The sequence below is a fragment of the Hyla sarda genome, unplaced genomic scaffold (assembly GCF_029499605.1).
Source record: "Hyla sarda isolate aHylSar1 unplaced genomic scaffold, aHylSar1.hap1 scaffold_314, whole genome shotgun sequence".
Lineage (NCBI taxonomy): Eukaryota > Metazoa > Chordata > Amphibia > Anura > Hylidae > Hyla > Hyla sarda.
Genome location: NW_026609869.1, coordinates 18838 through 44671, shown reverse-complemented (window position 1 = coordinate 44671; position 25834 = coordinate 18838). Strand labels below are relative to the sequence as shown.

The following is a 25834-nucleotide window of genomic DNA, read 5'->3' as shown; positions in this document are numbered from 1 at the left end:
TCTATACTTTAGACTGTATCTAAACCTGCTCCAACATGGACTGACATTCTGGCCTACTTTCAGCCGATGCGACTTGTCTGTCGCTGAACAGTCGCTTTTTATGTATTCAGCACCTATGTATAATGTTGTAAAAATGCTCTAGAAGCTAAAGTCGCAGAAATGTCACACATATTTGGCCTGCAACTTTCTGTGCGACAAATTCAGACAGGAAAAATCAGTATAAATCCTTAGAAAATTATCCCCCAGTGTCTCCATCTGCTGGCGGTATTGAATAAGCATTGCTGCACTGATGGGGTATGCATTAGACGAAAAAAAAGAAGAAAAAGAAGAATAATACGCCCAGAAAAGAGGCGAAAAGGAGAAAAACGTAAAAAAACGTGAAAAAAAAGTAAGAGGAAGAGAAGGGAAAAAAAGGTGGAAATGGGTTTAAAAGTGATTTCGGCGGAGAAATATATATATATATATATATATATATATATATATATATATACGCGCACACACACACATATATATAAACGTATTCTCCGTTGAGATATTGCAGCCGCTGCTGTGTCCAGGCCCAGGAGCCTTAGCACTGTGCTGTGATGTCACTCAATACCACTGACATCACTAGGTGTAAACAACATCTCTCCTTTGCTGTGTATGTGACTATGGAGCTGTTTGGTGATGTCGTCTATTATGGCCTTCATAGAAGCAACAGGAGATTGTTGCATCCATCTAGAACCCTCAGAACTACAGTGCTATGATGTCACTCACTTCCACAGGCCTTGCAGAGTGTAAACAACAACAACCCAGCTTTGTTGTGTATGTAACCATAGGGATTTGTGATGTCACCTAGAACCTTCACAGCAGCGACAGCTTTATGAGGAGCATCAGCACTGCTCTGCCTGAGCAGAACCATCACCGCCATAGGTTGTCAAATAACCCGGGTTTAACCCACACAGGTAAGTCCAATGGGGTGCAGGCATGTCCTCTATGCTTACAGCTTCCCGTGGGTGTTGGTTTGATACCGTTTGGGGACAGCCAAGGAGGCATCTGCAGGCAACAAAGGTAGGTGTGTGCTTGTGTGTGTGTTTCCTATGCAGATCCTAAGCCCAGTGTCACATGCAAGTAGGAGGAGTAAGAAGGGTTCCTGGCAAATCCGGGTTATGGATTGCATTTAAAAAGGCCCCGTGGGAGTGCAATGGGCCCCTGTCTTGCTGCTTAGCAATAATGGTATGGGTTTAGGTTCTGCTGTGTGTACTGGTGGTTGACTGCCCCCCAGCCCAGAGTGTGCATGGAAAATTGTCTGGCAGCCTCCCTGACAGCAAGCAGTGATAGTGCCCATGAAGGGCACCTTGTTGGGCCCGCCCCTTTCACGGTTATCGCTTCTCGGCCTTTTGGCTAAGATCAAGTGTAGTATCTGTTCTTATCAGTTTAATATCTGATACGTCCCCTATCTGGGGACCATATATTAAATGGATTTTTGAGAACGGGGGCCGATTTCGAAGCTTGCTTCCGTCGCCCTATGCATTGACCCGATATGGCAGTATCTTCGGGTACAGTGCACCACCCCCTTACAGGGTTAAAAAGAAAGATTCCTACTTTCATTGCTACCTGCTTGCTGGCTAGCCAGCTAGCCAGCCCTGTGGGCCTTGCTGCTGCTGCAGCCAAAAAACAAAAGGTGGTGCTGCTGCTGCTTCTGCTGCTTCTGCTTCTGCTTGTGTCTGGCCGCTGTTGGAGCGTCCAGGCACAGGACTTCTGCTGCTGCTGACTAAATGGCCTCCTTAATTGGATCATTTGAGTAGCCAGCACACCTGTGCAGATAGGGCATGACATGATAGGCAGCTGCCTTGATAGCGGGTGGGTGCTGAATGTTCCTAATTGACAAAATAAGATTAATGCTTATGAAGAAATATAAAATCTCATCCCTTCCCCAATATCGCGCCACACCCCTACCCCTTAATTCCCTGGTTGAACTTGATGGACATATGTCTTTTTTCGACCGTACTAACTATGTAACTATGTAACATAACATGGGGGGGGGGGGGGTCTCCTGGCTGTTCACACAGGTGTGTCATTGCTGTACATTGACCATGCATTGCTTCTGTGGTATTGCAAAGGCAAAGACAAATGCTTCCAGCCATCCATTGCACTAATGGATTGGTCATCAGCTGGCTGTCTATGTCCCGCATCAATATAGACCAAAGTACAGAGGGTTAGGCTATGCTATTGTGCACCTACCTGATGCATCAGAAGGTGCGAGGCCCTTGCTAAATTCTGTGCACAGACTTTGAGATCTATACTTTAGACTGTATCTAAACCTGCTCCAACATGGACTGACATTCTGGCCTACTTTCAGCCGATGCGACTTGTCTGTCGCTGAACAGTCGCTTTTTATGTATTCAGCACCTATGTATAATGTTGTAAAAATGCTCTAGAAGCTAAAGTCGCAGAAATGTCACACATATTTGGCCTGCAACTTTCTGTGCGACAAATTCAGACAGGAAAAATCAGTATAAATCCTTAGAAAATTATCCCCCAGTGTCTCCATCTGCTGGCGGTATTGAATAAGCATTGCTGCACTGATGGGGTATGCATTAGACGAAAAAAAAGAAGAAAAAGAAGAATAATACGCCCAGAAAAGAGGCGAAAAGGAGAAAAACGTAAAAAAACGTGAAAAAAAAGTAAGAGGAAGAGAAGGGAAAAAAAGGTGGAAATGGGTTTAAAAGTGATTTCGGCGGAGAAATATATATATATATATATATATATATATATATATATATATATATATACGCGCACACACACACATATATATAAACGTATTCTCCGTTGAGATATTGCAGCCGCTGCTGTGTCCAGGCCCAGGAGCCTTAGCACTGTGCTGTGATGTCACTCAATACCACTGACATCACTAGGTGTAAACAACATCTCTCCTTTGCTGTGTATGTGACTATGGAGCTGTTTGGTGATGTCGTCTATTATGGCCTTCATAGAAGCAACAGGAGATTGTTGCATCCATCTAGAACCCTCAGAACTACAGTGCTATGATGTCACTCACTTCCACAGGCCTTGCAGAGTGTAAACAACAACAACCCAGCTTTGTTGTGTATGTAACCATAGGGATTTGTGATGTCACCTAGAACCTTCACAGCAGCGACAGCTTTATGAGGAGCATCAGCACTGCTCTGCCTGAGCAGAACCATCACCGCCATAGGTTGTCAAATAACCCGGGTTTAACCCACACAGGTAAGTCCAATGGGGTGCAGGCATGTCCTCTATGCTTACAGCTTCCCGTGGGTGTTGGTTTGATACCGTTTGGGGACAGCCAAGGAGGCATCTGCAGGCAACAAAGGTAGGTGTGTGCTTGTGTGTGTGTTTCCTATGCAGATCCTAAGCCCAGTGTCACATGCAAGTAGGAGGAGTAAGAAGGGTTCCTGGCAAATCCGGGTTATGGATTGCATTTAAAAAGGCCCCGTGGGAGTGCAATGGGCCCCTGTCTTGCTGCTTAGCAATAATGGTATGGGTTTAGGTTATGGGTTTAGGTTCTGCTGTGTGTACTGGTGGTTGACTGCCCCCCAGCCCAGAGTGTGCATGGAAAATTGTCTGGCAGCCTCCCTGACAGCAAGCAGTGATAGTGCCCATGAAGGGCACCTTGTTGGGCCCGCCCCTTTCACGGTTATCGCTTCTCGGCCTTTTGGCTAAGATCAAGTGTAGTATCTGTTCTTATCAGTTTAATATCTGATACGTCCCCTATCTGGGGACCATATATTAAATGGATTTTTGAGAACGGGGGCCGATTTCGAAGCTTGCTTCCGTCGCCCTATGCATTGACCCGATATGGCAGTATCTTCGGGTACAGTGCACCACCCCCTTACAGGGTTAAAAAGAAAGATTCCTACTTTCATTGCTACCTGCTTGCTGGCTAGCCAGCTAGCCAGCCCTGTGGGCCTTGCTGCTGCTGCAGCCAAAAAACAAAAGGTGGTGCTGCTGCTGCTTCTGCTGCTTCTGCTTCTGCTTGTGTCTGGCCGCTGTTGGAGCGTCCAGGCACAGGACTTCTGCTGCTGCTGACTAAATGGCCTCCTTAATTGGATCATTTGAGTAGCCAGCACACCTGTGCAGATAGGGCATGACATGATAGGCAGCTGCCTTGATAGCGGGTGGGTGCTGAATGTTCCTAATTGACAAAATAAGATTAATGCTTATGAAGAAATATAAAATCTCATCCCTTCCCCAATATCGCGCCACACCCCTACCCCTTAATTCCCTGGTTGAACTTGATGGACATATGTCTTTTTTCGACCGTACTAACTATGTAACTATGTAACATAACATGGGGGGGGGGGGGGTCTCCTGGCTGTTCACACAGGTGTGTCATTGCTGTACATTGACCATGCATTGCTTCTGTGGTATTGCAAAGGCAAAGACAAATGCTTCCAGCCATCCATTGCACTAATGGATTGGTCATCAGCTGGCTGTCTATGTCCCGCATCAATATAGACCAAAGTACAGAGGGTTAGGCTATGCTATTGTGCACCTACCTGATGCATCAGAAGGTGCGAGGCCCTTGCTAAATTCTGTGCACAGACTTTGAGATCTATACTTTAGACTGTATCTAAACCTGCTCCAACATGGACTGACATTCTGGCCTACTTTCAGCCGATGCGACTTGTCTGTCGCTGAACAGTCGCTTTTTATGTATTCAGCACCTATGTATAATGTTGTAAAAATGCTCTAGAAGCTAAAGTCGCAGAAATGTCACACATATTTGGCCTGCAACTTTCTGTGCGACAAATTCAGACAGGAAAAATCAGTATAAATCCTTAGAAAATTATCCCCCAGTGTCTCCATCTGCTGGCGGTATTGAATAAGCATTGCTGCACTGATGGGGTATGCATTAGACGAAAAAAAAGAAGAAAAAGAAGAATAATACGCCCAGAAAAGAGGCGAAAAGGAGAAAAACGTAAAAAAACGTGAAAAAAAAGTAAGAGGAAGAGAAGGGAAAAAAAGGTGGAAATGGGTTTAAAAGTGATTTCGGCGGAGAAATATATATATATATATATATATATATATATATATATATATATATATATATATACGTGCACACACACACATATATATAAACGTATTCTCCGTTGAGATATTGCAGCCGCTGCTGTGTCCAGGCCCAGGAGCCTTAGCACTGTGCTGTGATGTCACTCAATACCACTGACATCACTAGGTGTAAACAACATCTCTCCTTTGCTGTGTATGTGACTATGGAGCTGTTTGGTGATGTCGTCTATTATGGCCTTCATAGAAGCAACAGGAGATTGTTGCATCCATCTAGAACCCTCAGAACTACAGTGCTATGATGTCACTCACTTCCACAGGCCTTGCAGAGTGTAAACAACAACAACCCAGCTTTGTTGTGTATGTAACCATAGGGATTTGTGATGTCACCTAGAACCTTCACAGCAGCGACAGCTTTATGAGGAGCATCAGCACTGCTCTGCCTGAGCAGAACCATCACCGCCATAGGTTGTCAAATAACCCGGGTTTAACCCACACAGGTAAGTCCAATGGGGTGCAGGCATGTCCTCTATGCTTACAGCTTTCCGTGGGTGTTGGTTTGATACCGTTTGGGGACAGCCAAGGAGGCATCTGCAGGCAACAAAGGTAGGTGTGTGCTTGTGTGTGTGTTTCCTATGCAGATCCTAAGCCCAGTGTCACATGCAAGTAGGAGGAGTAAGAAGGGTTCCTGGCAAATCCGGGTTATGGATTGCATTTAAAAAGGCCCCGTGGGAGTGCAATGGGCCCCTGTCTTGCTGCTTAGCAATAATGGTATGGGTTTAGGTTCTGCTGTGTGTACTGGTGGTTGACTGCCCCCCAGCCCAGAGTGTGCATGGAAAATTGTCTGGCAGCCTCCCTGACAGCAAGCAGTGATAGTGCCCATGAAGGGCACCTTGTTGGGCCCGCCCCTTTCACGGTTATCGCTTCTCGGCCTTTTGGCTAAGATCAAGTGTAGTATCTGTTCTTATCAGTTTAATATCTGATACGTCCCCTATCTGGGGACCATATATTAAATGGATTTTTGAGAACGGGGGCCGATTTCGAAGCTTGCTTCCGTCGCCCTATGCATTGACCCGATATGGCAGTATCTTCGGGTACAGTGCACCACCCCCTTACAGGGTTAAAAAGAAAGATTCCTACTTTCATTGCTACCTGCTTGCTGGCTAGCCAGCTAGCCAGCCCTGTGGGCCTTGCTGCTGCTGCAGCCAAAAAACAAAAGGTGGTGCTGCTGCTGCTTCTGCTGCTTCTGCTTCTGCTTGTGTCTGGCCGCTGTTGGAGCGTCCAGGCACAGGACTTCTGCTGCTGCTGACTAAATGGCCTCCTTAATTGGATCATTTGAGTAGCCAGCACACCTGTGCAGGTAGGGCATGACATGATAGGCAGCTGCCTTGATAGCGGGTGGGTGCTGAATGTTCCTAATTGACAAAATAAGATTAATGCTTATGAAGAAATATAAAATCTCATCCCTTCCCCAATATCGCGCCACACCCCTACCCCTTAATTCCCTGGTTGAACTTGATGGACATATGTCTTTTTTCGACCGTACTAACTATGTAACTATGTAACATAACATGGGGGGGGGGGGGGGTCTCCTGGCTGTTCACACAGGTGTGTCATTGCTGTACATTGACCATGCATTGCTTCTGTGGTATTGCAAAGGCAAAGACAAATGCTTCCAGCCATCCATTGCACTAATGGATTGGTCATCAGCTGGCTGTCTATGTCCCGCATCAATATAGACCAAAGTACAGAGGGTTAGGCTATGCTATTGTGCACCTACCTGATGCATCAGAAGGTGCGAGGCCCTTGCTAAATTCTGTGCACAGACTTTGAGATCTATACTTTAGACTGTATCTAAACCTGCTCCAACATGGACTGACATTCTGGCCTACTTTCAGCCGATGCGACTTGTCTGTCGCTGAACAGTCGCTTTTTATGTATTCAGCACCTATGTATAATGTTGTAAAAATGCTCTAGAAGCTAAAGTCGCAGAAATGTCACACATATTTGGCCTGCAACTTTCTGTGCGACAAATTCAGACAGGAAAAATCAGTATAAATCCTTAGAAAATTATCCCCCAGTGTCTCCATCTGCTGGCGGTATTGAATAAGCATTGCTGCACTGATGGGGTATGCATTAGACGAAAAAAAAGAAGAAAAAGAAGAATAATACGCCCAGAAAAGAGGCGAAAAGGAGAAAAACGTAAAAAAACGTGAAAAAAAAGTAAGAGGAAGAGAAGGGAAAAAAAGGTGGAAATGGGTTTAAAAGTGATTTCGGCGGAGAAATATATATATATATATATATATATATATATATATATATATATATACGCGCACACACACACATATATATAAACGTATTCTCCGTTGAGATATTGCAGCCGCTGCTGTGTCCAGGCCCAGGAGCCTTAGCACTGTGCTGTGATGTCACTCAATACCACTGACATCACTAGGTGTAAACAACATCTCTCCTTTGCTGTGTATGTGACTATGGAGCTGTTTGGTGATGTCGTCTATTATGGCCTTCATAGAAGCAACAGGAGATTGTTGCATCCATCTAGAACCCTCAGAACTACAGTGCTATGATGTCACTCACTTCCACAGGCCTTGCAGAGTGTAAACAACAACAACCCAGCTTTGTTGTGTATGTAACCATAGGGATTTGTGATGTCACCTAGAACCTTCACAGCAGCGACAGCTTTATGAGGAGCATCAGCACTGCTCTGCCTGAGCAGAACCATCACCGCCATAGGTTGTCAAATAACCCGGGTTTAACCCACACAGGTAAGTCCAATGGGGTGCAGGCATGTCCTCTATGCTTACAGCTTTCCGTGGGTGTTGGTTTGATACCGTTTGGGGACAGCCAAGGAGGCATCTGCAGGCAACAAAGGTAGGTGTGTGCTTGTGTGTGTGTTTCCTATGCAGATCCTAAGCCCAGTGTCACATGCAAGTAGGAGGAGTAAGAAGGGTTCCTGGCAAATCCGGGTTATGGATTGCATTTAAAAAGGCCCCGTGGGAGTGCAATGGGCCCCTGTCTTGCTGCTTAGCAATAATGGTATGGGTTTAGGTTCTGCTGTGTGTACTGGTGGTTGACTGCCCCCCAGCCCAGAGTGTGCATGGAAAATTGTCTGGCAGCCTCCCTGACAGCAAGCAGTGATAGTGCCCATGAAGGGCACCTTGTTGGGCCCGCCCCTTTCACGGTTATCGCTTCTCGGCCTTTTGGCTAAGATCAAGTGTAGTATCTGTTCTTATCAGTTTAATATCTGATACGTCCCCTATCTGGGGACCATATATTAAATGGATTTTTGAGAACGGGGGCCGATTTCGAAGCTTGCTTCCGTCGCCCTATGCATTGACCCGATATGGCAGTATCTTCGGGTACAGTGCACCACCCCCTTACAGGGTTAAAAAGAAAGATTCCTACTTTCATTGCTACCTGCTTGCTGGCTAGCCAGCTAGCCAGCCCTGTGGGCCTTGCTGCTGCTGCAGCCAAAAAACAAAAGGTGGTGCTGCTGCTGCTTCTGCTGCTTCTGCTTCTGCTTGTGTCTGGCCGCTGTTGGAGCGTCCAGGCACAGGACTTCTGCTGCTGCTGACTAAATGGCCTCCTTAATTGGATCATTTGAGTAGCCAGCACACCTGTGCAGGTAGGGCATGACATGATAGGCAGCTGCCTTGATAGCGGGTGGGTGCTGAATGTTCCTAATTGACAAAATAAGATTAATGCTTATGAAGAAATATAAAATCTCATCCCTTCCCCAATATCGCGCCACACCCCTACCCCTTAATTCCCTGGTTGAACTTGATGGACATATGTCTTTTTTCGACCGTACTAACTATGTAACTATGTAACATAACATGGGGGGGGGGGGGTCTCCTGGCTGTTCACACAGGTGTGTCATTGCTGTACATTGACCATGCATTGCTTCTGTGGTATTGCAAAGGCAAAGACAAATGCTTCCAGCCATCCATTGCACTAATGGATTGGTCATCAGCTGGCTGTCTATGTCCCGCATCAATATAGACCAAAGTACAGAGGGTTAGGCTATGCTATTGTGCACCTACCTGATGCATCAGAAGGTGCGAGGCCCTTGCTAAATTCTGTGCACAGACTTTGAGATCTATACTTTAGACTGTATCTAAACCTGCTCCAACATGGACTGACATTCTGGCCTACTTTCAGCCGATGCGACTTGTCTGTCGCTGAACAGTCGCTTTTTATGTATTCAGCACCTATGTATAATGTTGTAAAAATGCTCTAGAAGCTAAAGTCGCAGAAATGTCACACATATTTGGCCTGCAACTTTCTGTGCGACAAATTCAGACAGGAAAAATCAGTATAAATCCTTAGAAAATTATCCCCCAGTGTCTCCATCTGCTGGCGGTATTGAATAAGCATTGCTGCACTGATGGGGTATGCATTAGACGAAAAAAAAGAAGAAAAAGAAGAATAATACGCCCAGAAAAGAGGCGAAAAGGAGAAAAACGTAAAAAAAACGTGAAAAAAAAGTAAGAGGAAGAGAAGGGAAAAAAAGGTGGAAATGGGTTTAAAAGTGATTTCGGCGGAGAAATATATATATATATATATATATATATATATATATATATATATACGCGCACACACACACATATATATAAACGTATTCTCCGTTGAGATATTGCAGCCGCTGCTGTGTCCAGGCCCAGGAGCCTTAGCACTGTGCTGTGATGTCACTCAATACCACTGACATCACTAGGTGTAAACAACATCTCTCCTTTGCTGTGTATGTGACTATGGAGCTGTTTGGTGATGTCGTCTATTATGGCCTTCATAGAAGCAACAGGAGATTGTTGCATCCATCTAGAACCCTCAGAACTACAGTGCTATGATGTCACTCACTTCCACAGGCCTTGCAGAGTGTAAACAACAACAACCCAGCTTTGTTGTGTATGTAACCATAGGGATTTGTGATGTCACCTAGAACCTTCACAGCAGCGACAGCTTTATGAGGAGCATCAGCACTGCTCTGCCTGAGCAGAACCATCACCGCCATAGGTTGTCAAATAACCCGGGTTTAACCCACACAGGTAAGTCCAATGGGGTGCAGGCATGTCCTCTATGCTTACAGCTTCCCGTGGGTGTTGGTTTGATACCGTTTGGGGACAGCCAAGGAGGCATCTGCAGGCAACAAAGGTAGGTGTGTGCTTGTGTGTGTGTTTCCTATGCAGATCCTAAGCCCAGTGTCACATGCAAGTAGGAGGAGTAAGAAGGGTTCCTGGCAAATCCGGGTTATGGATTGCATTTAAAAAGGCCCCGTGGGAGTGCAATGGGCCCCTGTCTTGCTGCTTAGCAATAATGGTATGGGTTTAGGTTCTGCTGTGTGTACTGGTGGTTGACTGCCCCCCAGCCCAGAGTGTGCATGGAAAATTGTCTGGCAGCCTCCCTGACAGCAAGCAGTGATAGTGCCCATGAAGGGCACCTTGTTGGTTCCGCCCCTTTCACGGTTATCGCTTCTCGGCCTTTTGGCTAAGATCAAGTGTAGTATCTGTTCTTATCAGTTTAATATCTGATACGTCCCCTATCTGGGGACCATATATTAAATGGATTTTTGAGAACGGGGGCCGATTTCGAAGCTTGCTTCCGTCGCCCTATGCATTGACCCGATATGGCAGTATCTTCGGGTACAGTGCACCACCCCCTTACAGGGTTAAAAAGAAAGATTCCTACTTTCATTGCTACCTGCTTGCTGGTTAGCCAGCTAGCCAGCCCTGTGGGCCTTGCTGCTGCTGCTGCAGCCAAAAAACAAAAGGTGGTGCTGCTGCTGCTTCTGCTGCTTCTGCTTGTGTCTGGCCGCTGTTGGAGCGTCCAGGCACAGGACTTCTGCTGCTGCTGACTAAATGGCCTCCTCAATTGGATCATTTGAGTAGCCAGCACACCTGTGCAGGTAGGGCATGACATGATAGGCAGCTGCCTTGATAGCGGGTGGGTGCTGAATGTTCCTAATTGACAAAATAAGATTAATGCTTATGAAGAAATATAAAATCTCATCCCTTCCCCAATATCGCGCCACACCCCTACCCCTTAATTCCCTGGTTGAACTTGATGGACATATGTCTTTTTTCGACCGTACTAACTATGTAACTATGTAACATAACATGGGGGGGGTCTCCTGGCTGTTCACACAGGTGTGTCATTGCTGTACATTGACCATGCATTGCTTCTGTGGTATTGCAAAGGCAAAGACAAATGCTTCCAGCCATCCATTGCACTAATGGATTGGTCATCAGCTGGCTGTCTATGTCCCGCATCAATATACACCAAAGTACAGAGGGTTAGGCTATGCTATTGTGCACCTACCTGATGCATCAGAAGGTGCGAGGCCCTTGCTAAATTCTGTGCACAGACTTTGAGATCTATACTTTAGACTGTATCTAAACCTGCTCCAACATGGACTGACATTCTGGCCTACTTTCAGCCGATGCGACTTGTCTGTCGCTGAACAGTCGCTTTTTATGTATTCAGCACCTATGTATAATGTTGTAAAAATGCTCTAGAAGCTAAAGTCGCAGAAATGTCACACATATTTGGCCTGCAACTTTCTGTGCGACAAATTCAGACAGGAAAAATCAGTATAAATCCTTAGAAAATTATCCCCCAGTGTCTCCATCTGCTGGCGGTATTGAATAAGCATTGCTGCACTGATGGGGTATGCATTAGACGAAAAAAAAGAAGAAAAAGAAGAATAATACGCCCTGAAAAGAGGCGAAAAGGAGAAAAACGTAAAAAAACGTGAAAAAAAAGTAAGAGGAAGAGAAGGGAAAAAAAGGTGGAAATGGGTTTAAAAGTGATTTCGGCGGAGAAATATATATATATATATATATATATATATATATATATATATACGCGCACACACACACATATATATAAACGTATTCTCCGTTGAGATATTGCAGCCGCTGCTGTGTCCAGGCCCAGGAGCCTTAGCACTGTGCTGTGATGTCACTCAATACCACTGACATCACTAGGTGTAAACAACATCTCTCCTTTGCTGTGTATGTGACTATGGAGCTGTTTGGTGATGTCGTCTATTATGGCCTTCATAGAAGCAACAGGAGATTGTTGCATCCATCTAGAACCCTCAGAACTACAGTGCTATGATGTCACTCACTTCCACAGGCCTTGCAGAGTGTAAACAACAACAACCCAGCTTTGTTGTGTATGTAACCATAGGGATTTGTGATGTCACCTAGAACCTTCACAGCAGCGACAGCTTTATGAGGAGCATCAGCACTGCTCTGCCTGAGCAGAACCATCACCGCCATAGGTTGTCAAATAACCCGGGTTTAACCCACACAGGTAAGTCCAATGGGGTGCAGGCATGTCCTCTATGCTTACAGCTTCCCGTGGGTGTTGGTTTGATACCGTTTGGGGACAGCCAAGGAGGCATCTGCAGGCAACAAAGGTAGGTGTGTGCTTGTGTGTGTGTTTCCTATGCAGATCCTAAGCCCAGTGTCACATGCAAGTAGGAGGAGTAAGAAGGGTTCCTGGCAAATCCGGGTTATGGATTGCATTTAAAAAGGCCCCGTGGGAGTGCAATGGGCCCCTGTCTTGCTGCTTAGCAATAATGGTATGGGTTTAGGTTCTGCTGTGTGTACTGGTGGTTGACTGCCCCCCAGCCCAGAGTGTGCATGGAAAATTGTCTGGCAGCCTCCCTGACAGCAAGCAGTGATAGTGCCCATGAAGGGCACCTTGTTGGGCCCGCCCCTTTCACGGTTATCGCTTCTCGGCCTTTTGGCTAAGATCAAGTGTAGTATCTGTTCTTATCAGTTTAATATCTGATACGTCCCCTATCTGGGGACCATATATTAAATGGATTTTTGAGAACGGGGGCCGATTTCGAAGCTTGCTTCCGTCGCCCTATGCATTGACCCGATATGGCAGTATCTTCGGGTACAGTGCACCACCCCCTTACAGGGTTAAAAAGAAAGATTCCTACTTTCATTGCTACCTGCTTGCTGGCTAGCCAGCTAGCCAGCCCTGTGGGCCTTGCTGCTGCTGCAGCCAAAAAACAAAAGGTGGTGCTGCTGCTGCTTCTGCTGCTTCTGCTTCTGCTTGTGTCTGGCCGCTGTTGGAGCGTCCAGGCACAGGACTTCTGCTGCTGCTGACTAAATGGCCTCCTTAATTGGATCATTTGAGTAGCCAGCACACCTGTGCAGGTAGGGCATGACATGATAGGCAGCTGCCTTGATAGCGGGTGGGTGCTGAATGTTCCTAATTGACAAAATAAGATTAATGCTTATGAAGAAATATAAAATCTCATCCCTTCCCCAATATCGCGCCACACCCCTACCCCTTAATTCCCTGGTTGAACTTGATGGACATATGTCTTTTTTCGACCGTACTAACTATGTAACTATGTAACATAACATGGGGGGGGGGGGGTCTCCTGGCTGTTCACACAGGTGTGTCATTGCTGTACATTGACCATGCATTGCTTCTGTGGTATTGCAAAGGCAAAGACAAATGCTTCCAGCCATCCATTGCACTAATGGATTGGTCATCAGCTGGCTGTCTATGTCCCGCATCAATATAGACCAAAGTACAGAGGGTTAGGCTATGCTATTGTGCACCTACCTGATGCATCAGAAGGTGCGAGGCCCTTGCTAAATTCTGTGCACAGACTTTGAGATCTATACTTTAGACTGTATCTAAACCTGCTCCAACATGGACTGACATTCTGGCCTACTTTCAGCCGATGCGACTTGTCTGTCGCTGAACAGTCGCTTTTTATGTATTCAGCACCTATGTATAATGTTGTAAAAATGCTCTAGAAGCTAAAGTCGCAGAAATGTCACACATATTTGGCCTGCAACTTTCTGTGCGACAAATTCAGACAGGAAAAATCAGTATAAATCCTTAGAAAATTATCCCCCAGTGTCTCCATCTGCTGGCGGTATTGAATAAGCATTGCTGCACTGATGGGGTATGCATTAGACGAAAAAAAAGAAGAAAAAGAAGAATAATACGCCCAGAAAAGAGGCGAAAAGGAGAAAAACGTAAAAAAACGTGAAAAAAAAGTAAGAGGAAGAGAAGGGAAAAAAAGGTGGAAATGGGTTTAAAAGTGATTTCGGCGGAGAAATATATATATATATATATATATATATATATATATATATATATATACGCGCACACACACACATATATATAAACGTATTCTCCGTTGAGATATTGCAGCCGCTGCTGTGTCCAGGCCCAGGAGCCTTAGCACTGTGCTGTGATGTCACTCAATACCACTGACATCACTAGGTGTAAACAACATCTCTCCTTTGCTGTGTATGTGACTATGGAGCTGTTTGGTGATGTCGTCTATTATGGCCTTCATAGAAGCAACAGGAGATTGTTGCATCCATCTAGAACCCTCAGAACTACAGTGCTATGATGTCACTCACTTCCACAGGCCTTGCAGAGTGTAAACAACAACAACCCAGCTTTGTTGTGTATGTAACCATAGGGATTTGTGATGTCACCTAGAACCTTCACAGCAGCGACAGCTTTATGAGGAGCATCAGCACTGCTCTGCCTGAGCAGAACCATCACCGCCATAGGTTGTCAAATAACCCGGGTTTAACCCACACAGGTAAGTCCAATGGGGTGCAGGCATGTCCTCTATGCTTACAGCTTTCCGTGGGTGTTGGTTTGATACCGTTTGGGGACAGCCAAGGAGGCATCTGCAGGCAACAAAGGTAGGTGTGTGCTTGTGTGTGTGTTTCCTATGCAGATCCTAAGCCCAGTGTCACATGCAAGTAGGAGGAGTAAGAAGGGTTCCTGGCAAATCCGGGTTATGGATTGCATTTAAAAAGGCCCCGTGGGAGTGCAATGGGCCCCTGTCTTGCTGCTTAGCAATAATGGTATGGGTTTAGGTTCTGCTGTGTGTACTGGTGGTTGACTGCCCCCCAGCCCAGAGTGTGCATGGAAAATTGTCTGGCAGCCTCCCTGACAGCAAGCAGTGATAGTGCCCATGAAGGGCACCTTGTTGGGCCCGCCCCTTTCACGGTTATCGCTTCTCGGCCTTTTGGCTAAGATCAAGTGTAGTATCTGTTCTTATCAGTTTAATATCTGATACGTCCCCTATCTGGGGACCATATATTAAATGGATTTTTGAGAACGGGGGCCGATTTCGAAGCTTGCTTCCATCGCCCTATGCATTGACCCGATATGGCAGTATCTTCGGGTACAGTGCACCACCCCCTTACAGGGTTAAAAAGAAAGATTCCTACTTTCATTGCTACCTGCTTGCTGGCTAGCCAGCTAGCCAGCCCTGTGGGCCTTGCTGCTGCTGCAGCCAAAAAACAAAAGGTGGTGCTGCTGCTGCTTCTGCTGCTTCTGCTTCTGCTTGTGTATGGCCGCTGTTGGAGCGTCCAGGCACAGGACTTCTGCTGCTGCTGACTAAATGGCCTCCTTAATTGGATCATTTGAGTAGCCAGCACACCTGTGCAGGTAGGGCATGACATGATAGGCAGCTGCCTTGATAGCGGGTGGGTGCTGAATGTTCCTAATTGACAAAATAAGATTAATGCTTATGAAGAAATATAAAATCTCATCCCTTCCCCAATATCGCGCCACACCCCTACCCCTTAATTCCCTGGTTGAACTTGATGGACATATGTCTTTTTTCGACCGTACTAACTATGTAACTATGTAACATAACATGGGGGGGGGGGGGTCTCCTGGCTGTTCACACAGGTGTGTCATTGCTGTACATTGACCATGCATTGCTTCTGTGGTATTGCAAAGGCAAAGACAAATGCTTCCAGCCATCCATTGCACTAATGGATTGGTCATCAGCTGGCTGTCTATGTCCCGCATCAATATAGACCAAAGTACAGAGGGTTAGGCTATGCTATTGTGCACCTACCTGATGCATCAGAAGGTGCGAGGCCCTTGCTAAATTCTGTGCACAGACTTTGAGATCTATACTTTAGACTGTATCTAAACCTGCTCCAACATGGACTGACATTCTGGCCTACTTTCAGCCGATGCGACTTCTGTCGCTGAACAGTCGCTTTTTATGTATTCAGCACCTATGTATAATGTTGTAAAAATGCTCTAGAAGCTAAAGTCGCAGAAATGTCACACATATTTGGCCTGCAACTTTCTGTGCGACAAATTCAGACAGGAAAAATCAGTATAAATCCTTAGAAAATTATCCCCCAGTGTCTCCATCTGCTGGCGGTATTGAATAAGCATTGCTGCACTGATGGGGTATGCATTAGACGAAAAAAAAGAAGAAAAAGAAGAATAATACGCCCAGAAAAGAGGCGAAAAGGAGAAAAACGTAAAAAAAACGTGAAAAAAAAGTAAGAGGAAGAGAAGGGAAAAAAAGGTGGAAATGGGTTTAAAAGTGATTTCGGCGGAGAAATATATATATATATATATATATATATATATATACGCGCACAACACACACATATATATAAACGTATTCTCCGTTGAGATATTGCAGCCGCTGCTGTGTCCAGGCCCAGGAGCCTTAGCACTGTGCTGTGATGTCACTCAATACCACTGACATCACTAGGTGTAAACAACATCTCTCCTTTGCTGTGTATGTGACTATGGAGCTGTTTGGTGATGTCGTCTATTATGGCCTCATAGAAGCAACAGGAGATTGTTGCATCCATCTAGAACCCTCAGAACTACAGTGCTATGATGTCACTCACTTCCACAGGCCTTGCAGAGTGTAAACAACAACAACCCAGCTTTGTTGTGTATGTAACCATAGGGATTTGTGATGTCACCTAGAACCTTCACAGCAGCGACAGCTTTATGAGGAGCATCAGCACTGCTCTGCCTGAGCAGAACCATCACCGCCATAGGTTGTCAAATAACCCGGGTTTAACCCACACAGGTAAGTCCAATGGGGTGCAGGCATGTCCTCTATGCTTACAGCTTCCCGTGGGTGTTGGTTTGATACCGTTTGGGGACAGCCAAGGAGGCATCTGCAGGCAACAAAGGTAGGTGTGTGCTTGTGTGTGTGTTTCTATGCAGATCCTAAGCCCAGTGTCACATGCAAGTAGGAGGAGTAAGAAGGGTTCCTGGCAAATCCGGGTTATGGATTGCATTTAAAAAGGCCCCGTGGGAGTGCAATGGGCCCCTGTCTTGCTGCTTAGCAATAATGGTATGGGTTTAGGTTCTGCTGTGTGTACTGGTGGTTGACTGGCCCCCCAGCCCAGAGTGTGCATGGAAAATTGTCTGCAGCCTCCCTGACAGCAAGCAGTGATAGTGCCCATGAAGGGCACCTTGTTGGGCCCGCCCCTTTCACAGTTATCGCTTCTCGGCCTTTTGGCTAAGATCAAGTGTAGTATCTGTTCTTATCAGTTTAATATCTGATACGTCCCCTATCTGGGGACCATATATTAAATGGATTTTTGAGAACGGGGGCCGATTTCGAAGCTTGCTTCCGTCGCCCTATGCATTGACCCGATATGGGCAGTATCTTCGGGTACAGTGCACCACCCCCCTTACAGGGTTAAAAAGAAAGATTCCTACTTTCATTGCTACCTGCTTGCTGGCTAGCCAGCTAGCCAGCCCGGTGGGCCTTGCTGCTGCTGCAGCCAAAAAACAAAAGGTGGTGCTGCTGCTGCTTCTGCTGCTTCTGCTTCTGCTTGTGTCTGGCCGCTGTTGGAGCGTCCAGGCACAGGACTTCTGCTGCTGCTGACTAAATGGCCTCCTTAATTGGATCATTTGAGTAGCCAGCACACCTGTGCAGGTAGGGCATGACATGATAGGCAGCTGCCTTGATAGCGGGTGGGTGCTGAATGTTCCTAATTGACAAAATAAGATTAATGCCTATGAAGAAATATAAAATCTCATCCCTTCACCAATATCGCGCCACACCCCTACCCCCTTAATTCCCTGGTTGAACTTGATGGACATATGTCTTTTTTCGACCGTACTAACTATGTAACTATGTAACATAACATGGGGGGGGGGGGTCTCCTGGCTGTTCACACAGGTGTGTCATTGCTGTACATTGACCATGCATTGCTTCTGTGGTATTGCAAAGGCAAAGACAAATGCTTCCAGCCATCCATTGCACTAATGGATTGGTCATCAGCTGGCTGTCTATGTCCCGCATCAATATAGACCAAAGTACAGAGGGTTAGGCTATGCTATTGTGCACCTACCTGATGCATCAGAAGGTGCGAGGCCCTTGCTAAATTCTGTGCACAGACTTTGAGATCTATACTTTAGACTGTATCTAAACCTGCTCCAACATGGACTGACATTCTGGCCTACTTTCAGCCGATGCGACTTGTCTGTCGCTGAACAGTCGCTTTTTATGTATTCAGCACCTATGTATAATGTTGTAAAAATGCTCTAGAAGCTAAAGTCGCAGAAATGTCACACATATTTGGCCTGCAACTTTCTGTGCGACAAATTCAGACAGGAAAAATCAGTATAAATCCTTAGAAAATTATCCCCCAGTGTCTCCATCTGCTGGCGGTATTGAATAAGCATTGCTGCACTGATGGGGTATGCATTAGACGAAAAAAAAGAAGAAAAAGAAGAATAATACGCCCAGAAAAGAGGCGAAAAGGAGAAAAACGTAAAAAAAACGTGAAAAAAAGTAAGAGGAAGAGAAGGGAAAAAAAGGTGGAAATGGGTTTAAAAGTGATTTCGGCGGAGAAATATATATATATATATATATATATATATATATATATATATATATATATACGCGCACACACACACATATATATAAACGTATTCTCCGTTGAGATATTGCAGCCGCTGCTGTGTCCAGGCCCAGGAGCCTTAGCAGTGCTGTGATGTCACTCAATACCACTGACATCACTAGGTGTAAACAACATCTCTCCATTGCTGTGTATGTGACTATGGAGCTGATTTGGTGATGTCGTCTATTATGGCCTTCATAGAAGCAACAGGAGATTGTTGCATCCATCTAGAACCCTCAGAACTACAGAGCTATGATGTCACTCACTTCCACAGGCCTTGCAGAGTGTAAACAACAACAACCCAGCTTTGTTGTGTATGTAACCATAGGGATTTGTGATGTCACCTAGAACCTTCACAGCAGCGACAGCTTTATGAGGAGCATCAGCACTGCTCTGCCTGAGCAGAACCATCACCGCCATAGGTTGTCAAATAACCGGGTTTAACCCACACAGGTAAGTCCAATGGGGTGCAGGCATGTCCTCTATGCTTACAGCTTCCCGTGGGTGTTGGTTTGATACCGTTTGGGGACAGCCAAGGAGGCATCTGCAGGCAACAAAGGTAGGTGTGTGCTTGTGTGTGTGTTTCCTATGCAGATCCTAAGCCCAGTGTCACATGCAAGTAGGAGGAGTAAGAAGGGTTCCTGGCAAATCCGGGTTATGGATTGCATTTAAAAAGGCCCCGTGGGAGTGCAATGGGCCCCTGTCTTGCTGCTTAGCAATAATGGTATGGGTTTAGGTTCTGCTGTGTGTACTGGTGGTTGACTGCCCCCCAGCCCAGAGTGTGCATGGAAAATTGTCTGGCAGCCTCCCTGACAGCAAGCAGTGATAGTGCCCATGAAGGGCACCTTGTTGGGCCCGCCCCTTTCACGGTTATCGCTTCTCGGCCTTTTGGCTAAGATCAAGTGTAGTATCTGTTCTTATCAGTTTAATATCTGATACGTCCCCTATCTGGGGACCATATATTAAATGGATTTTTGAGAACGGGGCCGATTTCGAAGCTTGCTTCCGTCGCCCTATGCATTGACCCGATATGGCAGTATCTTCGGGTACAGTGCACCACCCCCTTACAGGGTTAAAAAGAAAGATTCCTACTTTCATTGCTACCTGCTTGCTGGCTAGCCAGCTAGCCAGCCCTGTGGGCCTTGCTGCTGCTGCAGCCAAAAAACAAAAGGTGGTGCTGCTGCTGCTTCTGCTGCTTCTGCTGCTTCTGCTTGTGTCTGGCCGCTGTTGGAGCGTCCAGGCACAGGACTTCTGCTGCTGCTGACTAAATGGCCTCCTTAATTGGATCATTTGAGTAGCCAGCACACCTGTGCAGGTAGGGCATGACATGATAGGCAGCTGCCTTGATAGCGGGTGGGTGCTGAATGTTCCTAATTGACAAAATAAGATTAATGCTTATGAAGAAATATAAAATCTCATCCCTTCCCCAATATCGCGCCACACCCCTACCCCTTAATTCCCTGGTTGAACTTGATGGACATATGTCTTTTTTCGACCGTACTAACTATGTTACTATGTAACATAACATGGGGGGGGGGGGTCTCCTGGCTGTTCACACAGGTGTGTCATTGCTGTACATTGACCATGCATTGCTTCTGTGGTATTGCAAAGGCAAAGACAAATGCTTCCAGCCATCCATTGCACTAATGGATTGGTCATCAGCTGGCTGTCTATGTCCCGCATCAATATAGACCAAAGTACAGAGGGTTAGGCTATGCTATTGTGCACCTACCTGATGCATCAGAAGGTGCGAGGCCCTTGCTAAATTCTGTGCACAGACTTTGAGATCTATACTTTAGACTGTATCTAAACCTGCTCCAACATGGACTGACATTCTGGCCTACTTTCAGCCGATGCGACTTGTCTGTCGCTGAACAGTCGCTTTTTATGTATTCAGCACCTATGTATAATGTTGTAAAAATGCTCTAGAAGCTAAAGTCGCAGAAATGTCACACATATTTGGCCTGCAACTTTCTGTGCGACAAATTCAGACAGGAAAAATCAGTATAAATCCTTAGAAAATTATCCCCCAGTGTCTCCATCTGCTGGCGGTATTGAATAAGCATTGCTGCACTGATGGGGTATGCATTAGACGAAAAAAAAGAAGAAAAAGAAGAATAATACGCCCAGAAAAGAGGCGAAAAGGAGAAAAACGTAAAAAAACGTGAAAAAAAAGTAAGAGGAAGAGAAGGGAAAAAAAGGTGGAAATGGGTTTAAAAGTGATTTCGGCGGAGAAATATATATATATATATATATATATATATATACGCGCACACACACACATATATATAAACGTATTCTCCGTTGAGATATTGCAGCCGCTGCTGTGTCCAGGCCCAGGAGCCTTAGCACTGTGCTGTGATGTCACTCAATACCACTGACATCACTAGGTGTAAACAACATCTCTCCTTTGCTGTGTATGTGACTATGGAGCTGTTTGGTGATGTCGTCTATTATGGCCTTCATAGAAGCAACAGGAGATTGTTGCATCCATCTAGAACCCTCAGAACTACAGTGCTATGATGTCACTCACTTCCACAGGCCTTGCAGAGTGTAAACAACAACAACCCAGCTTTGTTGTGTATGTAACCATAGGGATTTGTGATGTCACCTAGAACCTTCACAGCAGCGACAGCTTTATGAGGAGCATCAGCACTGCTCTGCCTGAGCAGAACCATCACCGCCATAGGTTGTCAAATAACCCGGGTTTAACCCACACAGGTAAGTCCAATGGGGTGCAGGCATGTCCTCTATGCTTACAGCTTCCCGTGGGTGTTGGTTTGATACCGTTTGGGGACAGCCAAGGAGGCATCTGCAGGCAACAAAGGTAGGTGTGTGCTTGTGTGTGTGTTTCCTATGCAGATCCTAAGCCCAGTGTCACATGCAAGTAGGAGGAGTAAGAAGGGTTCCTGGCAAATCCGGGTTATGGATTGCATTTAAAAAGGCCCCGTGGGAGTGCAATGGGCCCCTGTCTTGCTGCTTAGCAATAATGGTATGGGTTTAGGTTCTGCTGTGTGTACTGGTGGTTGACTGCCCCCCAGCCCAGAGTGTGCATGGAAAATTGTCTGGCAGCCTCCCTGACAGCAAGCAGTGATAGTGCCCATGAAGGGCACCTTGTTGGGCCCGCCCCTTTCACGGTTATCGCTTCTCGGCCTTTTGGCTAAGATCAAGTGTAGTATCTGTTCTTATCAGTTTAATATCTGATACGTCCCCTATCTGGGGACCATATATTAAATGGATTTTTGAGAACGGGGGCCGATTTTGAAGCTTGCTTCCGTCGCCCTATGCATTGACCCGATATGGCAGTATCTTCGGGTACAGTGCACCACCCCCTTACAGGGTTAAAAAGAAAGATTCCTACTTTCATTGCTACCTGCTTGCTGGCTAGCCAGCTAGCCAGCCCTGTGGGCCTTGCTGCTGCTGCAGCCAAAAAACAAAAGGTGGTGCTGCTGCTGCTTCTGCTGCTTCTGCTTCTGCGTGTGTCTGGCCGCTGTTGGAGCGTCCAGGCACAGGACTTCTGCTGCTGCTGACTAAATGGCCTCCTTAATTGGATCATTTGAGTAGCCAGCACACCTGTGCAGGTAGGGCATGACATGATAGGCAGCTGCCTTGATAGCGGGTGGGTGCTGAATGTTCCTAATTGACAAAATAAGATTAATGCTTATGAAGAAATATAAAATCTCATCCCTTCCCCAATATCGCGCCACACCCCTACCCCTTAATTCCCTGGTTGAACTTGATGGACATATGTCTTTTTTCGACCGTACTAACTATGTAACTATGTAACATAACATGGGGGGGGGGTCTCCTGGCTGTTCACACAGGTGTGTCATTGCTGTACATTGACCATGCATTGCTTCTGTGGTATTGCAAAGGCAAAGACAAATGCTTCCAGCCATCCATTGCACTAATGGATTGGTCATCAGCTGGCTGTCTATGTCCCGCATCAATATAGACCAAAGTACAGAGGGTTAGGCTATGCTATTGTGCACCTACCTGATGCATCAGAAGGTGCGAGGCCCTTGCTAAATTCTGTGCACAGACTTTGAGATCTATACTTTAGACTGTATCTAAACCTGCTCCAACATGGACTGACATTCTGGCCTACTTTCAGCCGATGCGACTTGTCTGTCGCTGAACAGTCGCTTTTTATGTATTCAGCACCTATGTATAATGTTGTAAAAATGCTCTAGAAGCTAAAGTCGCAGAAATGTCACACATATTTGGCCTGCAACTTTCTGTGCGACAAATTCAGACAGGAAAAATCAGTATAAATCCTTAGAAAATTATCCCCCAGTGTCTCCATCTGCTGGCGGTATTGAATAAGCATTGCTGCACTGATGGGGTATGCATTAGACGAAAAAAAAAGAAGAAAAAGAAGAATAATACGCCCAGAAAAGAGGCGAAAAGGAGAAAAACGTAAAAAAACTTGAAAAAAAAGTAAGAGGAAGAGAAGGGAAAAAAAGGTGGAAATGGGTTTAAAAGTGATTTCGGCGGAGAAATATATATATATATATATATATATATATATATATATATATACGCGCACACACACACATATATATAAACGTATTCTCCGTTGAGATATTGCAGCCGCTGCTGTGTCCAGGCCCAGGAGCCTTAGCACTGTGCTGTGATGTCACTCAATACCACTGACATCACTAGGTGTAAACAACATCTCTCCTTTGCTGTGTATGTGACTATGGAGCTGTTTGGTGATGTCGTCTATTATGGCCTTCATAGAAGCAACAGGAGATTGTTGCATCCATCTAGAACCCTCAGAACTACAGTGCTATGATGTCACTCACTTCCACAGGCCTTGCAGAGTGTAAACAACAACAACCCAGCTTTGTTGTGTATGTAACCATAGGGATTTGTGATGTCACCTAGAACCTTCACAGCAGCGACAGCTTTATGAGGAGCATCAGCACTGCTCTGCCTGAGCAGAACCATCACCGCCATAGGTTGTCAAATAACCCGGGTTTAACCCACACGGGTAAGTCCAATGGGGTGCAGGCATGTCCTCTATGCTTACAGCTTCCCGTGGGTGTTGGTTTGATACCGTTTGGGGACAGCCAAGGAGGCATCTGCAGGCAACAAAGGTAGGTGTGTGCTTGTGTGTGTGTTTCCTATGCAGATCCTAAGCCCAGTGTCACATGCAAGTAGGAGGAGTAAGAAGGGTTCCTGGCAAATCCGGCTTATGGATTGCATTTAAAAAGGCCCCGTGGGAGTGCAATGGGCCCCTGTCTTGCTGCTTAGCAATAATGGTATGGGTTTAGGTTCTGCTGTGTGTACTGGTGGTTGACTGCCCCCCAGCCCAGAGTGTGCATGGAAAATTGTCTGGCAGCCTCCCTGACAGCAAGCAGTGATAGTGCCCATGAAGGGCACCTTGTTGGGCCCGCCCCTTTCACGGTTATCGCTTCTCGGCCTTTTGGCTAAGATCAAGTGTAGTATCTGTTCTTATCAGTTTAATATCTGATACGTCCCCTATCTGGGGACCATATATTAAATGGATTTTTGAGAACGGGGGCCGATTTCGAAGCTTGCTTCCGTCGCCCTATGCATTGACCCGATATGGCAGTATCTTCGGGTACAGTGCACCACCCCCTTACAGGGTTAAAAAGAAAGATTCCTACTTTCATTGCTACCTGCTTGCTGGCTAGCCAGCTAGCCAGCCCTGTGGGCCTTGCTGCTGCTGCAGCCAAAAAACAAAAGGTGGTGCTGCTGCTGCTTCTGCTGCTTCTGCTTCTGCTTGTGTCTGGCCGCTGTTGGAGCGTCCAGGCACAGGACTTCTGCTGCTGCTGACTAAATGGCCTCCTTAATTGGATCATTTGAGTAGCCAGCACACCTGTGCAGGTAGGGCATGACATGATAGGCAGCTGCCTTGATAGCGGGTGGGTGCTGAATGTTCCTAATTGACAAAATAAGATTAATGCTTATGAAGAAATATAAAATCTCATCCCTTCCCCAATATCGCGCCACACCCCTACCCCTTAATTCCCTGGTTGAACTTGATGGACATATGTCTTTTTTCGACCGTACTAACTATGTAACTATGTAACATAACATGGGGGGGGGGGGGGGGGTCTCCTGGCTGTTCACACAGGTGTGTCATTGCTGTACATTGACCATGCATTGCTTCTGTGGTATTGCAAAGGCAAAGACAAATGCTTCCAGCCATCCATTGCACTAATGGATTGGTCATCAGCTGGCTGTCTATGTCCCGCATCAATATAGACCAAAGTACAGAGGGTTAGGCTATGCTATTGTGCACCTACCTGATGCATCAGAAGGTGCGAGGCCCTTGCTAAATTCTGTGCACAGACTTTGAGATCTATACTTTAGACTGTATCTAAACCTGCTCCAACATGGACTGACATTCTGGCCTACTTTCAGCCGATGCGACTTGTCTGTCGCTGAACAGTCGCTTTTTATGTATTCAGCACCTATGTATAATGTTGTAAAAATGCTCTAGAAGCTAAAGTCGCAGAAATGTCACACATATTTGGCCTGCAACTTTCTGTGCGACAAATTCAGACAGGAAAAATCAGTATAAATCCTTAGAAAATTATCCCCCAGTGTCTCCATCTGCTGGCGGTATTGAATAAGCATTGCTGCACTGATGGGGTATGCATTAGACGAAAAAAAAAGAAGAAAAAGAAGAATAATACGCCCAGAAAAGAGGCGAAAAGGAGAAAAACGTAAAAAAACTTGAAAAAAAAGTAAGAGGAAGAGAAGGGAAAAAAAGGTGGAAATGGGTTTAAAAGTGATTTCGGCGGAGAAATATATATATATATATATATATATATATATATATATATATATACGCGCACACACACACATATATATAAACGTATTCTCCGTTGAGATATTGCAGCCGCTGCTGTGTCCAGGCCCAGGAGCCTTAGCACTGTGCTGTGATGTCACTCAATACCACTGACATCACTAGGTGTAAACAACATCTCTCCTTTGCTGTGTATGTGACTATGGAGCTGTTTGGTGATGTCGTCTATTATGGCCTTCATAGAAGCAACAGGAGATTGTTGCATCCATCTAGAACCCTCAGAACTACAGTGCTATGATGTCACTCA

At 45.8% G+C, this 25834-nt stretch overlaps 11 non-coding genes across 11 annotated transcripts; all 11 read left to right on the top strand.

Annotated features, from left to right (window-relative positions):
* The first annotated feature begins 1363 nt into the window (after positions 1-1363).
* LOC130328850 (U2 spliceosomal RNA) lies at positions 1364-1554 on the top strand. The gene has a single exon (XR_008872702.1). It is a non-coding gene; the product is annotated as a U2 spliceosomal RNA (small nuclear RNA).
* Positions 1555-3660: 2106 nt separating this feature from the next.
* Positions 3661-3851, top strand: LOC130328849 (U2 spliceosomal RNA). Its single transcript, XR_008872701.1, has one exon. It is a non-coding gene; the product is annotated as a U2 spliceosomal RNA (small nuclear RNA).
* A 2099-nt stretch (positions 3852-5950) lies between these two features.
* LOC130328848 (U2 spliceosomal RNA) lies at positions 5951-6141 on the top strand. The gene has a single exon (XR_008872700.1). It is a non-coding gene; the product is annotated as a U2 spliceosomal RNA (small nuclear RNA).
* A 2092-nt stretch (positions 6142-8233) lies between these two features.
* On the top strand, positions 8234-8424 carry LOC130328847 (U2 spliceosomal RNA). The gene has a single exon (XR_008872699.1). It is a non-coding gene; the product is annotated as a U2 spliceosomal RNA (small nuclear RNA).
* Positions 8425-10513: 2089 nt separating this feature from the next.
* LOC130328845 (U2 spliceosomal RNA) lies at positions 10514-10704 on the top strand. Its single transcript, XR_008872697.1, has one exon. It is a non-coding gene; the product is annotated as a U2 spliceosomal RNA (small nuclear RNA).
* Positions 10705-12782: 2078 nt separating this feature from the next.
* Positions 12783-12973, top strand: LOC130328843 (U2 spliceosomal RNA). The gene has a single exon (XR_008872696.1). It is a non-coding gene; the product is annotated as a U2 spliceosomal RNA (small nuclear RNA).
* Positions 12974-15063: 2090 nt separating this feature from the next.
* On the top strand, positions 15064-15254 carry LOC130328749 (U2 spliceosomal RNA). Its single transcript, XR_008872619.1, has one exon. It is a non-coding gene; the product is annotated as a U2 spliceosomal RNA (small nuclear RNA).
* A 2076-nt stretch (positions 15255-17330) lies between these two features.
* LOC130328819 (U2 spliceosomal RNA) lies at positions 17331-17522 on the top strand. Its single transcript, XR_008872683.1, has one exon. It is a non-coding gene; the product is annotated as a U2 spliceosomal RNA (small nuclear RNA).
* A 2093-nt stretch (positions 17523-19615) lies between these two features.
* LOC130328805 (U2 spliceosomal RNA) lies at positions 19616-19805 on the top strand. The gene has a single exon (XR_008872670.1). It is a non-coding gene; the product is annotated as a U2 spliceosomal RNA (small nuclear RNA).
* A 2078-nt stretch (positions 19806-21883) lies between these two features.
* Positions 21884-22074, top strand: LOC130328846 (U2 spliceosomal RNA). Its single transcript, XR_008872698.1, has one exon. It is a non-coding gene; the product is annotated as a U2 spliceosomal RNA (small nuclear RNA).
* A 2084-nt stretch (positions 22075-24158) lies between these two features.
* On the top strand, positions 24159-24349 carry LOC130328834 (U2 spliceosomal RNA). The gene has a single exon (XR_008872695.1). It is a non-coding gene; the product is annotated as a U2 spliceosomal RNA (small nuclear RNA).
* Positions 24350-25834: the final 1485 nt, after the last annotated feature.